Raw genomic sequence first — 14995 nt, 5'->3', positions numbered from 1 at the left:
AGCATGTTATTCAGGATGATCTGTTCCATGATCTTCCCAGGCACAGAGGTGAGACTCACCGGCCTGTAGTTCCCGGGGTCCTCCTTCCTTGCTTTCTTGTAAACTGGAGTGACATGACCCTTCCTCCAGTCATCTGGGACCTCACCTGACAGCCACAGCTTTTCAAATATGATGGAGAATGGCTCAGGAACCACCTCAGCCAGCTCCTTCAGAACCCTGGGATGCACACCAACACAGAGAGTCACTGCCCCTCCTTCCTTGCCTGTCCTATCTTAAGAGCTTATAGCTCTCCATTACAGCACCCCAGTCATGAGAGTGACCCCACTGTGTTTTGGTGATGGTAATTAAATCATAGTTTTCCTGCTTTACTATGTCTTCTAGCTCCTCCTACTTGTTACACATGCTGTTTGCGTTGGCATAGATGCTCTTCAGATGGGATATTGGTCTCACCTCTAGCCCTGACATGCTGCCCCTAGGCTCATCTATAACAAGCCTGATTTTATCTTCATACTCCTTCAAACTTAATTTTGAAAAGAAGAATAGAAATGAAAAAAGCAGAATACAGAGAAAGGCCTAAAAATCTATTAAAAACTGCTTGCTCAAATGTTTGGCAGGAGAAAGGGCTTGTCTGTGATGATCCCAGTAAGAAAAGCTCTCAGTCTGGAAAAGATCACTTAAAATGTTATTTGTTGGAGCTGATGCTGTGAGGAAATTGAGAACAGTATGGTTAATCTCTAGATGATGGCACCCTGGAATTATGAAGCATCAAATGAGCTTCTAATCCACATGTATGAAAATCAATACAAGATTTAAATCCTCATGGTTCTCAAAATGCATCTATAGTTGTCTCAGAAAGGCCTGTTACTTCAGCGTCTTTATAATTAAATTTACTCTCTTTTTCCTGTCAGCATTCAGAACTGAACAGACCTCTTAGCAATGTCATTGGTGAATTTTCCAATCAAGAGAACTGCTATAACTGTATTTTCTAATCTTTTTTTACACAGTCATACTACTATTTTAGCCAGAGTTCTCAAAAGAGTTCTGTAGCTTTTAAAAGTAATTTTCTTCCATACTTCGCTTTTTAAAATAAAATAAAACTAGGATTAGAAAATTTAGAAACAGAGAAGTGAGAAATCTGAGGACGTAGATCAAAGACATTTGCATCACTGGATGTGATGCACTCCATGACATTTCTGTACGTTAAAAAGTCCCTGAACAAATAGTCAAGAGTACAAGATAGAAATTGCTAAAATATAAGTATAAATGTAATGTGAAAACTATGCGTGTGACTTCACTGGACTTCCATTTTAAATGAAACATATTATCTGTATTTTTTATTTTTGATTTCAGGTGTTCATTTGTATTTCTCTCCTTCATTACTTTTCTGTACTTCTCTTATTTCAGTTGAAGTAGACTTACAGTGGGGACTGTGCAATATTTTGAAGTGTATCCAAAATGTAAATTGAGAGACTTTGCTGGCTGCTTCAAGGAGTTTCTCTCCTCTTGAGGGGAACCTACAGTCCGTAACTTTACTTTCTGCTTTAAAGATTTCTGACAACTGACATTGAATCTTGACAGAGCTGGATGGCTCAGCATATAGCTCACATTAAGTCTAGACAGGATTTAGGAACTGTTTGTTCCTCTACCTAACTCCCCTGATAAATTTCACTCTACAGGGTTTTCTAAGATTGTGTCAAAGCACACCATAAGTGACAAATTCTCTGCAAAATACAATGATTTTGCTTTCTTCTGAAATCAGAAAAAAAAAAAGCTTTCTTTTTATTATTGAATTACTGTTGTACTCAAGTATTTTAGCCTACATTCCAGTACATACAGCCCTGCCATTACTAGTAACAGACCACAGGCTTTGCACTGTCTCTATCAAGCCTCAGGATGGAGGCTTGCTTTGTCTGAAATAACCTTGTCCTGGCTTGAGCCTCTTGCCTTGCCTTGCCGTGCCTTGCCTTGCCCTGTCTTCCCTTCCTCTCCCTATCTTCCCTACCCCACTATACTTTATCCAACTCTATCCTTTATTAATTTTTAAGCCTGGAGCGTGTCCAGAGAAGGGCAACAAAACTGGTGAGGGGTCTGGAGCACAAGTCTTATGAGGAGCGGCTGAGGGAGCTGGGATTGTTCAGTCTGGAGAAGAGGAGGCTCAGGGGAGACCTCATTGCACTGTACAACCTCCTGAAGGTAGGTTGTGGTGAAGAGGGATTTGGCCTCTTCTCCCAGGCAACGAGCAGGACACAGGGTAATGGCCGCAAGTTGTATCAGAGGAGGTTTAGGTTGGACATAAGGAAGAACTTTTTCTCTCAGAGAGTGGTCAGGCACTGAAATGGCTGCCCAGGGAGGTGGTGGAGTCGCCATCTCTGGCAGTGTTCAAGAGGCGTCTGGATGACGTGCTGCGTGATATGGTTTAGTGCTTGTGGTGGCAATGGTGAGACGGTTGGACTGGATGATCATATAGGTCGTTTCCAACCTTGTGATTCTATGATTCTATGATTCTATGATTCTATGATCAAGATACTTAGAAACATCTCACAAGCTTTTTCAGAATTGGCAGGAGTGATATCTATACTTTTAAAAATATACTGAATAGGAGAGAACTCACAAGGAACATCAAATCCAACTCCCAGCTCCACACAGCACCACCCAAAATTTAAACCATATTTTTGAGAGCATTGTCCAAGTGCTTCTTGTATTCCAGCAGGCTTGGTCCCATGACCAGAAGGTCAGACCCTGGAGAGCCCATTCCAGTGCCAGACCACCCTCTTGGTAAAGAACTTTTTCCTAATACCTAACCTGACCTTTCCCTGACACATATCCATACTGCTTCCTTGCGTTCAGAGAGCAGAAATTAGTGGTGCCCCTTCAATCCCTCAGAAGGAGCTGCAGACCACCATAAGGCCTTTCCTCAGATTCCTCTGCTCTAGGCTGAACAAATTCATGGGCCTCAGTGATCTTCGTACATTGCACTTTAGACCCTTCACCATCTTTGTAGTACTCTTTTGGCTGGTTTTGCTTTGGACCTTCTTTGTTCATGAGAACCCTCAAATTAGATGGAATAAACACATTTGGATTGTCTTTATTTTGTTCTTTCCTATACAGTCACCTACCACTGTCTCATAAAGCATTTTATCTTAAAGCTTCCTTATGAGCTGATAAGAACTGCACAGTATTTAATTTATATCTTATTTTCATTCTATAAGAAATTTCACACAGCATCACATCCATTACTTTGGAATAAAAAGCACAGATGACCTTGATGTCTTAAAAATGCTTAAAGCATCACCAGATTTGGGATTCCTTGGCGAAAGGTTACTGCAACAATTTGCTAAAAAGAAGGTTCATGCCAGGTAATGTGATATGACCACTCAGCCTTGCGTACTTCAAGGACAAATTCTGCCTTCTGCATTGACTGCACTTAAGGATATATACTTAACCATGAAGATTATTAATAGAAAGGTCCTCTGCATTTTTTTCTGTTTTGTGATTGGAGATGGACACTTCTGCTCTCTTCATTATTACAATTGACTTTGTGCTATATACTTTCACTCTGTGAACTATACATCAGACAAAGTGTGATATAGAGAAAGCTGCCTTGCTTTTCCAAGATTATGCAGCAATCTGATTATGGTTTTACTGACACTTTTAAAAATGTTATAGATGAGACACAGTCTAACAGAAAAGTGTGAATGGATTCTGAATCCAAGCTCCACTTTTTTGTCACTCATCTGAATACATCTTCATTGACTTCCTCGTGAGTCTTTCAGTTTCATCATTAACTTTCTGCTGGGAATTCTCAATTGCTTAAATGGAATTACACTTGCCAGGAAAAAAGCTGTCTAGACATCTCATAATATCTTGCATTTTTATGCCAGTGAATCAAAAAGTGCTGTATAAGCAAATAGAATACTAACAGTTTAATATTATAGAGGAATCACATCAGCATTCAAGTACAGCATTCTCTAAGATATATCATTTAGAATAAGGGATGTAAAATACCATCTAGTAACTACTTCAGTATGATTTACCATGATTTACCATGAGTGTACACACTATCACGGACAGATGCAAATTGTTATAGCATTTGTAAACATACAAGTAGGTAAAATATCATTATCCAGCAGACACTTTGTCCTAATCACAGAGCAGACTACACTGCCATCAGGGCATTTGCATGGTTTGTGTGAAATAAGATAGTTCTAGCAGTCCTCTAGATTCTCATGTCATATATGAAGTATTTTGTTGGTAGTTGAAGAAAAAGATGTTAGATTTTTTTCAGTGTAAATTTCTCACGTCAGTTTGGAAAAAAAATATTACAGTTTCCTATCCCATAGACAATATAAAAGATACATTCCAGAGAAATCTGGCAATGTATTCTGTCAAACGTTTCTTTTTTTTTGTATGTGCTCAAACACATGGTCAGTAACCAGAGAATTTTGGGAAATTTACATAATTGGAAATATGTGTCTGCAAGAAAATGAGGCTGACTGTAGACTCAAGCAGCTTAACAACAGTTTTGGTTTATTTTTCTGATCAGGTCGGAAATCAAACTTTTGGAAATAGATGAGGAGTGGATTTATGTGACTTCTCCAAGTTTATAAGCAAGTTGTTGTTCAAAAGCTAAAAACAAATTTCCCCTAGATTAAAGCAATATGTATTGTATACTGAATTTAGGAACATAATTAACTTGCAATATTTTAAGGAAAAATTGTTTTCCTTTTTGAATAATTTGCCATTAAAAAAATTCATTACTGTTCTTCGATATTCATTTCCAAATGGCATAGATGACCATGGATTACTTTTTTGGGGCCCTCTGTAAAAATCAAATGCTTTTGCGGCAGGTGAAGTTGGAGTAAGTAAGTGACACAAATTCGTCTTACCAAATGCAAAATTAAGACAATTAAAAAAATAATAATTCTGAATGTCATCCTTCACACAATCAGATACTATTCTTATTTATTTATTTATTTATTTTTAGTGCATAATCATTGCAGTTTGAAAGAAGTACATGGAAATACAGTTAGATAACTTTATTATAACTGGACTTCAATGTTGTTTTTTTTCTGATTTAAATTTCTAATAAATTTGATGTTTTGTTAAGCAAAGGTGTGAACACAATAAATGTCTTGTTTTGTGTACAAACAAGTAATGAAGCCTCCAACGCTCAACCTAGAATCCCTTCAGTCCTTCCTTGACTCATCAAGGTCACAGTAAGGCTCGTGTCCAGCTCCCTGCAATGCTACCCTACACCATCAAGTAGGTCTCCAGTGTGAAAGTCACAGTGTAGCCTATACCCAGAGAGGTGCTCTATATAGGGCAGCAGCTGTTCCCAATCAGAACTGCTCCCTGGAGGTGTACATGCCCTACCTTCAGGGCCCCCATGATTCCCTATGCCTGTTTCCTGGGAAGCCACTAACCCTTACTGGGCCCCGACACTCCACTTCTCAGTTGCACAGAAGCTGTGAAAATAAAATTCCTAACATATTAATGAACTGTTCAAAAAAATTAAATTGTCATCATCAGTTCTAATTATGCTGCTTTTAATTAACTAAACGTTTTTAAAAGTCCACAATATTTTTGAGATTTTTTTCAATATAAATTTCTGATTTTTCTTTTCTGGATATTTTTTCTCATACAGTGTTTTTCATTTTTATTTATTCAACGTTAATGAGAAAATAGTAATCTGGATGTACCCATGATTGCATTCTAAATAGTAAATAGATTTATGTATTTTGAACTATAAAAAGTCATAAATGTGATTTGAAGTTAATTAATATGTTCAGTCTATTGCCAAGCTTGAAGTGTCTGTTTCCTTCCCAGATAAACTGACACAAATAGTTACAAGTAGTAGTAATCATAGGAGTTTGAAAACAACAGATTACTTAGTACCATTTAATTATACAGGAAACTGTTATTTGCATTAAAGTGATTGTTGACCATTATTTATGACATTAAATAATGCACTAAAAGAAAAAAAAATATTTCAAAATCTACTTGACATTAGTTTTCAGATTTTCTTTCCAAAAATTGTTTATTTTGTTCCTTCTCCCACAGCTTCTAACAAGGGAGGGTTTTCAAAATTTAACATCAGTAAACAGAAAAAAAAAAAAAAAAAAAAAAAAAAAAACACAAAAAAAAAACAGAAAAAAAAAGCAAAAAACAAACAAGCTTTCTAATAGCAATAGGAAAAAATGACAATTTTTATTGTTCTAAATATTCTTGTGCATAGAACTGTGTCACTTTTCCCAGATATCACTGTATTTTAATGGTAGGAGATAAAGGTGGTCAGGCTTCAACTCTAGTTAAGGTAAGAAGAAATTTTTTCTGGTCATTCTAGCTTTGATATATCTCCCTTTATCTGTTCAAGGAAATTATGTTTGTCTGCTTGCCATCAAATACATTACTTCAAGAAATTTCTACTACATAGCAATAGTACTACTGGCGTAATTCTTCATTTTTATTAGCCATAAGACTGCCAGGCTGTATAGCTTTTAAATAAGTTTTCTGTTAAGGGCAGGGGTAAGAAAAAAACAAAACAAACAAACAAAAAAGTAAAAAGAAGAAATGCATCCCTGTCTAGTCATCTAGGTCCAGGAAAGTGGCCCCCAGTTAAATAAATTAATGTCTTCTAAAATGCCCAGTACTTTCAACTCATTTTTAAAATGAGTCACATAGACATTATTTTAGCCATTGGATTAGTGTTGCTTCCTTGCACACTTCTGACATTAAAGTAAATCCCTCAACTGGTGATTGTAAAGGGGAATTTGCCTTTAATTTAGCTCTGTTCGTTTTTTGTTGTTGTTGTTGTTTAAATTCAAAATTGTATTCTTTAAATCATCTTTTACCTCTAATATTTATATAAGTCTCTGAAATGGATTAATTGGTGTTATAATCTCATCACAAAAAATATTTTCAAAGAAAGAAAGGAGAAGAGAGCAATTAATCTTCTTCACAATTAATTAACCTCAGTTTAAATGGTGGTATTAATCAGAACTTTCCCTCAGGTACTTGGAGTTTGAAAGCTATTTCTTCAATGAATTTTTTTCACGATCAGTGGCATGACAGAAAAATCATAGGATAAGAAAACGGATTTAAAATACTTTATTTCAGCCATTCTTTGGACATTAAGCAATTTAGATGTTACAGTGACAGTGATAGTAATAGCAATATTTGCACCTTGCAAGCATTTTATTTCTTTAATGCTATCAGCTATTATATGCTTGGATATTGCAGTGTACAGTCTTTAAAGATAAAGCTTTATGATCTGAGAAATTAGATACTGTGGATGCAACCAGCAATCTAAATCTGATTGTATGAATTACCTTCACATCTGCTGTTAAGACACACTGAACTAAACACAGTGAACCCTGCAATAGATTTATCAGTTTGTATGTTCTGCTGGTAGAGTAATGCTAGAACAATCTAAAGTATCTTTACATTTCATAGGCACAGTTTAGAGCAGATGGTCACTGATCTGTCTTCACTGTATGATTGAATCATAGCCATGTCAATGAGTGCTTTGGTTTTCCTATTTCAAGCACTAATGGAGTCTAACATTACACTTAGTAAATATAATTAGAAATATCTCTCATTCTCACCAATGAAACAGGTATTTATTTTGATAAGCTAGATGGGAGAATGCCTGTAAGCTTATTTTATAGGTTTGTTGGAAAAATTTTGTATTGTTATCATGAAATGAAACAACGTGAGGCAAATGATTGCTGGTTAGATCAGATTTCTATACTCATTTACAATATGTGTGAAAACAAGAGAGATTAGGATGAAGTTCTGCCCTTCACTATATTCTCATTTTCTCCAACACTATTAGAAAAATCCATTGTTTCTCAAAATGTTCTTCTCCTACTGTAGGCAGTAGGAGAGGGATGGTGCTTCCAGGACTCCATTCTTTTCACCCACTAGCCAGGTGAAATTAATTTGCATGTCATGCTCCCCTCATATGGGAGATCTCCTCTCAGAAGTCTTCAGCATTGTGTTATATAAAAAGAGTCTTAAATTAATACCTCTCTCATATTGCCATTTTTTCACCATTACTGAAGTGATAATGGAGCCTTGTCTTTTATTGAGACAGATGTTCTCAGTCTGTCTCAATAAACTCTTTTCCTTTTTTTTCCTGCATTAGGATATTTTTTCTTTGAAGTTATGAGACAGCTGCAAAGAGAAATTCTCAAATTATCAAATATTTCTGTATGTTATCAAATGCATTATCAAATACTCCTAACCTTGGAATAGCCTTGTCGTGTTCTGAACCAGAGCTCAGTAAACCATGAAAAGAAGTGAGACCTTGAACACAGCCAATTTTTCTACTGTTTGATACTGTTTAATCAACAATAAATAAATAAATAAACATTTGTGGGCAATTTTTTTACATAGAACAAAATCTCTTTTTTCACCCAGCCTCTCATTGAACACTATTTTAATATCACCCTTCAGTTGTTAAGAAATAGTGGGAACTGTATGCAACATAACTGTTTCGGATTATGTCAGACAGATATTTCTTGGTGTGTTTTCAGGGTACTGTCATTTATTACACATTTGAGTTACTGGTTGTGAAAAGAAGCCAGGAGACAGGTTAAAGATATTGTGTTCATTTGTTAATTACTTTTTTAGATCTTTGTTATATCAGGCTTAACTTCAGGTAAGAAGTAAGACATGGGAGAATCCATTTCCTTGCAGGTAGGAAATAATAATTAACACAAAACATCAGCACCAACAGACAACCAATCAAACAAGCAGAAAGAACATCTTCTTTTCAATGGAGAATCCAGTTCAGAAGAAGGTATGTTTACCACTGCTATGTAAATTTGAATTACACCTTTCACATCCTTGTGTAACCACCTGCACACAGTCATCACTTTGAAATGTAGCTGCCTTGTATTTAAAACTGTTAAGCACTTCTGTTCCTCTGATTTCATCACAGAAAGAGAAGTTAAAAACTGGAAATGAGTCAATAATTTTATTCTGACTAGAAGATGGAAAATTCATATATTTTTCTGAAGCTTTGACATTTGTACACAAATGCTTTTCAGTGATATGACACACAAGCAGATTTTCAACGTCTGGAGTTTTGCTGTGTTGGAGTTTAACTATGCATTCCCCTGAAGAAACACTCGGCCTGTTGTAAGAGTAATTATCACTGAACCTAAAGGATTTTTCAGATATGGATTTTTTGATCACATTTTCCCTCCAAGTACCACGAAATAAACAGTTTACTTCAACTGCGTTGTACGTTATGATAAAGACGATAAACTCATGTTCAGTAGAAAAGAAATGAAATTGCCATTACAATTAAAATGCTAATTTGACTTTTTAAGCTGGAAATACATGATTAATTTTAACTTTGGATACTGGTGTGCAGTATTTTTGTCTTACATTGTCAATGTAGAAAGTTGTTATACTGCTTTTTTTAGCCTTACACTGAATAGCAGAATTTAATAACGGAATTCTATTAGTATGAATCTAATTCACATGATTTTTTCCAGATGAATGCACTTGAAAAATGGTGTCCACTGAATATTTGAGCCAGTAAGATTTCTTTCTAAGCAGATTGATTATATTAATGAGCGCTTTTTTTCCCTTGAATGATTTCTTTAGATGGCATATCGAGTTTCAGGAGACACCATGTAAAAAAGTGTTGCCTTTTTTTCTTTTTTCTTTTTAACCTCATATTGCCTGGGAATTTATACAGCTGACAAAAAGTAGAATCTATAATTGCCAGAAGATATGTCAACAAATATTTAAATTGACCAAACTGTATAATCAGTGAAGTCTATATATGCTTGGATTTTAAAGTTTCTTTAACACTATGAAAAGGGTAGATATTCTGCACATGTTCTCTTCAGAAGATCAAATCTTACTGCTATTTTAAGCCATGAGATATATTTTGAGCTTCAGCATCACCTCTTAGCTTGAATCAATCTTCCAGAATATTTTCTGGAACATATCATGTGAAACTTTTTTTCGTTTACGTTAATAATACTTCTGCTGCTCTTATTGTGCTTAGGAATAACTGAATTCCATGGTTATCAGCAATAGCAGAATTACGCTCAGGATGATAAACAACTTTTTCACACAGGAAAGGGCTGATTTGTGAAACATGAAAAGATATTGATTTTACAAAAAGTCTTTTCAACCTAAGGTTTGCTGCTGTGGTTCAGGAATCATGCAGACACAACCATACATACACTATCTAATCAGTCTTTTCCACAAGGTACTGTCTTTGGTTGGTTGGTTGGTTGGTTGGTTTGGTTTGGTTTTTACTTGAGTTGACGCTAAAATGCAGCTAGATCTCATATCTGTTTAATGAACAGTGAAAGTCTCAGAAATCTCCTAAATGTGTCTCAGTATTCAAATGAATAAGATCCATTCTTACATGGAGTCAGCACAGGAAAAGGATAAAGTAAGACTCTAAGGCCCTCTTGACTTTGATTGTCAGATACTGTGGAACACAGTCTATCCTGTCTGTGTGTCATTTCCTAATGCAAAAGGAATGTAATTCCTATCTATAGGCTTGCACTTTCCCTTCTGGGAATCTATCATGTTAGTATCAGCACTATACTTGCCTTCTTGCTTTTAACCCATATTTAAGTTTCATTGTGTCTTTGGCAGTAGCTTTTTGAATTTGGACTTCAGTCATGGTCATGAATATTAATAAAAAGGTTTATTTGAATTTTGAATGAAGTGATAGATACTCTTTTTAAATATTACCTATATCTTTATTCCTTCATATCACAGAATCACAGAATCACGGAATTGTAGGGGTTGGAAGGGACCTCCAGAGATCGAGTCCATCCCCCCTGCCAAAGCAGGTTCCCTACACCATCTAGATTGGGTTAAGAATTTCTGGCTAACCTTTTCTAATAATCCTTAAGTTTCATTTTGAGGGCTGATAAATTTATGGAAAGATACAAGAAAATGTCAAACCACCTTAAAATTAATTTAATTGTTTTGATACTCTCTGCTGTATGTAAATTTGATTAAAACAAAAGAATAATCAGATTTTTTTTTAAAAAATGTTTATGGTAATTTATTTATTGATATTTAAGATACAAGCTTAGCTTCTCAGACTTCATGTCAGAATGCATTCAACTGGAATGTAATTTATTTCAAACAATTTGAGATTGATAACCGATAGTGCAATTTTTGATTGGAAAGGCTCTGTGATGCATTATTCCTCTTTTTGCTTGCTGACATATGGAGTACTTTTATAATATGTACATAGTGAATTTTTAGTAGAATTTGCAAGGATTTCTTCATGAAACTTGTTTTTCATTATAAAATCATAACCTGTTTTAATTTCAGTGCTTTTCCATAATGTAGTCAATGAAATATTAAGAAATATTTTCCATTTGGGGTGAAATTTCTTAATTTTAAGTTCTACAAGTAGCCCACGCAAAAGAAGCTATGGATTGGAACTATGTCACCAGATGTGTGAAGGTGGATATTGTAAGTTTTATGCTGTTACTTGTTCTCATATCCCTGTGCACTATTCAAAGGTGTATTCTAAAAGTAATGGCTTTTATTTTGAAAGCAATCACTGTATTTGAAATATCAAAGTTAACTTGGGATAAGGAAATGTTTTTCTGCAAACTTCTAATAGAATACCACATCAAAATTAGATAGAGACAACATCTTCACCAAATCTCACCATTTTGCTAGAGAAATATTGGAATCGGCTTAGTAGTTTCCTCACTTCTGCGGTATTCTCATTACTATGATTTCTGCCACTACTACGAAAAGGCTACAGGGATTTCTGAGCTTCCAGGGCAGGTCTCAGTATTTGGCTAGGATTGCTTGGGCCTGAGCTGGTACCAATTTGGATCGACAGCAACTGCATGGTCACAGGACTGTTGCCTGGCCTAGGTAAATGTCTGCACAGCTATGAATGAACAAAGCTGGAGAAATCCAACCAGTTACAACAGAGTAAAGTCTATGTAAAACTTAATTAAATCAGGAAAGATTTAATTTTCACCGTCTTGCAGACACTGCACACAGATGTAGATGGCTACATAAGGTGGCTACATAAGGTGAAAATCTTGCCAAGGGTATCAGTTCTGATGCAGATGTGTTCCACAGCTGAGGGGACTGCAAAGTGCAGGGATCTTTCTGAGCTGAGGAGTCTGTAGGAGAGCACAGAGACCCACCAGCAGCAGGCAGTTCTCAGAGAGCTGAATATGGATGAGTAATTTTCAGGCTGCACGGAATTAGATAGAAATATCTCATGGGAATCTGGTTTTGAAGATGTTAGAGTCCATCAGTGTTGGTCACATTTTAAGCACCATGTCCTAATTGCAGAGGAATAGGCATGTAGTTGGGGCAGAAGAATGGCTTGGCTGATCAGACAACTTCCAGAGTTTAAGCTGAAAAAGAAAGCATATGGCCACAGCCATATAAGTGAGGTTGTGTTACATGGGAGAGCTAGAAAGATATTGTTCACACTTGTAGGGAAAAAAATTCAAATGCCAAAGCTCAGCTAGGCTTGAAGCTAGTCAATGTTGTTGGGACCAAGAAAAAAAAGCTTTTTTAAAGTAAAAGAATGACTAGAGGTAACATTGGACCATTACTTGATGAGGATGGTCAACTCAAAAATAGGGCCATAGACAATCATGGGCTCAGAAACTCCTGGAATCCTGATTTTGATGACCAGGCGTCTGAACCCTTCTTTTCTGTTTTTACTCAGTGCTCACTTTCTGAGACATTTCTTGCAATAAGACTCTGACTTATCTAGGAGACGAGAGGTGGTTGTCACCATGTGACAGTTTGCATCACTTTGTGGACAGTTTTAAAGAATTTTTTTTGGAACTGTTTATCTTTGGAACAGAATGTTTACTGGCAGAAGACCAAGCCTGTGCAAGTAACTCCAACTTGGTGTGGGAAATTGGTTGATGATACTGTTGTATCCCATAAAGGCAAGATATAAGTGGGCACCTCCATACTCCCTCTCATATGTTGGCAAGGCCTGGAAGGTGGGAACAAAAGGAGATCCTGCTGAGATCCAAAAGCCAGAAGCTGTCACTTCAGAAGGAGCTAACTCGACCATTTTGGATTTATAAATAAGTTTGTACTGCCATTGGAAAGCATTGCTGTTGTCACCGTTGTCACCATTCTCTCTGTCATTTCCGACACCGTCTATGGTGACATAGTCACTGTCTGCATTGTCAACCAAACAACAAAGCCCGATGACCCACCACTATTGACGATCAATGACTGAACTACAAACCACTCTAGACCCATGGTGGTGACTATCTCCCTCTTGCTTCCTACAAAGACTCCTTGCTTTTATTTCCTATCTTTTCTATCACCCTTTTTCCCTTCTCCATATCCACAGTCATCACTGTGGGTTCAGCGAGGTTTGTAGCAGATCTGTGTCGTTCTCAAGAACTCATCTGGTCACCACAGGGGATGGGAGGAAGCCAGGAAACTTAGCAAGAAGCAGGCCCAGGGAGGGGGTTCTTCCAAAGATGTTTTCCCCTCAGAGAATTCTTTGAGAGTTCTTCTCCGAAGTCCTTACTTTAGTAGTGGTTTTTATCCTCCATTTCTCTGGGTTTTTTTCTTCTTTTCTCTCTGTTAGTGTGACATACCGGCCCAACAGATAAGCCAGCATGGAGTGGTGCCTTTGTTGCCATGCATGGGCATTATCACCTTTTGCAGTGGTCAGCTCCTTCAAGCAGCTCCCCTGAAAAAAGACTGCTTGTTCCGCTTCTGGTTATCTTTACAATCATGAGCAGAGGTACTGCGGCACAGTTTCACCCACCACTCATCCCTCTAGATAATTTACAGTTGTCACTTTAGAGTATTATCACCAGAAAGGCCTCAAGAAGCAAGCTTTGAGACAAAAAGAAAAACAGTTCTGTCTTTCATAGGAGCAGAGCAATAGATGCAGGTCTCTGGTGACAGTGATAGGATCTAAGGGAACAGTATAAATTTGTGTCAGGGGAGGGTCAAGTTAAATATTACAAAAGGGTCTTCATGAAGATGTTGTTTGGTCTCTGAAAGAGGCTTCTCAGGGCAGTGGTCGGGGAGCAAGCCCACTGGAATTCAAGAAGAATTTGGACACTGCTCTCAGAAATAAGGTTTGAATTTTGGGCTGCCCTGTGTCGAGTTGGACTTGTTTGAATTCTGCGTTCATTCCAACTCAAGGTATTCTATTTATATTTATATCATTCTATATAGCAACTTTTTATTCTGAATTCTAAAAATCAATATGATCTATGTACAGCATTTGCCAGCATAACCTGGCATGCTCAAAAGATGCATATGTAGATTCAATATATTCATATTTAAATATTTGTACATACATCAATGTATACAATAAAAGTGAAGTGGAAAAAAAAACATTGAATTTTTCAGTGTAATTGATATCTTCACATTTTTTTTATGCGTTGGGACAGGTAAATGAGATAAGAAACGATGTGATAATTATATGTGATGTAGTACATTTCGATCCAGATCCAGCTGGGAGAGAAACAAATGGTAAAGTGTCCAGAGGATCTAGTGAAAGCCTAAATGATGCTAGAAAGGAAATGTTCACAAGAGTGATATTTAACAAAATGGCTATGGGAGAAAGAACAAAGGAATAAACTGATCTGGCACCAGGAGATGCCCAATGTAATTTTGTAAATACATTCATTTCCACAAAAGAGGAACAAAAATCCACACACAATTGGAAAGAAAAACCTATGACGTTATGTTCCCTTCACGTAAAATAAGACGTAGCTATCTTGAGCAATATGCAGCTCTGCTTTTAAACACTGGCTGCCAGAATTAACAAAGCTTTTCCTGAAATGCTGAGACTTACATGCTAAGCATGTTGCAATGTCTTCTTTTGACCTGCAGCTCTTTCTTCGTAATTAAGGACTTGTTTCTCACAGAGAAACTTTAGATATAAAACTGTAAGAAGGAAAGCCGCTGAAATAAAGAGTAAATTGTTTCTTTTAGAAAAATATAGGTCTATAAAATACAGTGGAAGTAG

Source organism: Tetrao urogallus (assembly GCF_951394365.1).
Source record: "Tetrao urogallus genome assembly, chromosome: 3".
Taxonomy (NCBI): Eukaryota; Metazoa; Chordata; class Aves; order Galliformes; family Phasianidae; genus Tetrao; species Tetrao urogallus.
The sequence above is the reverse complement of the archived record's forward strand: the minus strand, read 5'-3'. Positions refer to the sequence as shown.